Below are 1,957 nucleotides of genomic sequence, written 5' to 3'. Positions count from 1 at the left end.
TGGAAAATATAACAAGATTTAATAAATTAATTAATATGCAACAGTGATCTTCACAATTTAAAAACATAATCCTTCACATTTAGTCTGTGTACATACTCATCACCTCGTGCATGCGACTTTCATCACATTACAATTAATACCAATCCTAGGGGAAATTTTCCCCACACAAGGTTAGACAAGTCACTTACCTCGACTTGCTCCAATTTAACCAAGTAGTATATTTTTTCCACGATTATCCGATTCCGGTCGACTCGTATCTAGTCATAATTAATTCGATACAGTCAACAAAAATTATAGAATAAATTTTGTAATAAAATATTATATTTTTCAATAAAAATCCAAAATTAACTCAAAAATGGCTCGGAATCCGGCGAAAGTTACAAAATATGAACGCACATTCAGCCACGAGTCTAACCATACTGAAATGACTAAATTCCAATAACAGTTCGACCCTCAAATCCTCAAATCTATCCAAGAGGGTTTTCAAATTTTTCCAACTTAAATCATCAATTAAATGTTAAAAACAGTGATAGATTCGTGTAATCAAACAAAGATTGAGTTAAGAACACTTACCCCAACGTTTTCTCTAAAAATCTCTCAAACATCACCTCAATCCGAGCTCCAATTCGTTACAAATGGATTCCCATTTTCAGAACTTAAACATTCTGCCCAGGCTTTTACTCATCGTGATCGCGAACATCCACACGCGATCGCGAAGCAAAAATTACCACTGCCCAAATTAACTCTACGCGATCGCGTATATCCTCACGCGGTCGCAGAGCACAAAATTCCCAGCTCTACGTGATTGCAGTTCTCTTCACGCATTCGCGAGTCACAAGGTTTCAAAGATACGCGATCGCGAAGCACAAAACTTAGCAGCCCTCAATTAATATTACGCGATCGCAAACAATGCCACGCGATCGCGATGCACAACTTGCCAAACCTATGCGATCGCGGTTGACCTCACGCGATCGCGAAGAATAAAATTAACACTGCCTCAACTAAGCCTACGCGATCGCGTCCCAATCTTCGCGATCTCGAAGAAGGTTTAAAATACAAGAAATCAGCAACTACCAGCAGTGCCAAAATGAAGAAAAATACTCTGAAAACCATCCGAAACACGCCCGAGCCCCTCGGGACCTCAATCAAATATACCAACAAGTCCTAAAATACCATACGGACTTAGTCGAGTCTTCAAATCTCATCCAACAACAGTAAAAACACGAATCACTCATAGATTCAATCCTAATGAACTTTGAAACTTTCAATTTCTACAAACAACACTGGAACCTATCAAATCAAGTCTGATTGACCTCAAATTTTGTACGCAAGTCATAAATGGCATAACGAGGCTATGAAAATTTTCAGAAATGGATTCCGACCCCGATTTCAAAAAGTCAACTCCCCGGTCAAACTTCCAAACTTAAATTCCTATTTTAGCCATTTGAAGCCTAATTTCACTACGGACTTCCAATTGAAAATCTGATCACGCTCCTAAGTCCAAAATCACCATACGGAGTTGTTGGAATCATCAAAATTCTATTTTGGGGTCGTTTGCACATAATGTAATATCCTGTCACTATTTGAACTTAAACCTTTTATTTTTTATCAAAATTCCATATCCTAGGCTAGGGACGTTGGAATTTGATTCCGGGCATACGCCCAAGTCCCAAATTACGATACGGACCTACCGGGGCTCTCAAAATACTTATCCGAGTCCGTTTGCTCAAAACGTTGACCAAAGTCAACCCAGTTGAGTTTTAAAGGTCAAATTCACATATTTTCCATTTTTCACATAAACAATTTCAGAAAATTTTACGGACTGCGCGCGCATGTCGAAGAATGATAAATAGTGCTTTCAAGTCTTAGAATATAGAATTAATTATTAAATTTAAAGATGATATTTTGGGTCATCACATTCTCCACCTCTAAAACAAACGTTTGTCCTCGAACGGAG

This window comes from Nicotiana tomentosiformis, chromosome 6, assembly GCF_000390325.3.
Source record: "Nicotiana tomentosiformis chromosome 6, ASM39032v3, whole genome shotgun sequence".
Classification (NCBI taxonomy): Eukaryota; Viridiplantae; Streptophyta; class Magnoliopsida; order Solanales; family Solanaceae; genus Nicotiana; species Nicotiana tomentosiformis.
The sequence above is the reverse complement of the archived record's forward strand: the minus strand, read 5'-3'. Positions refer to the sequence as shown.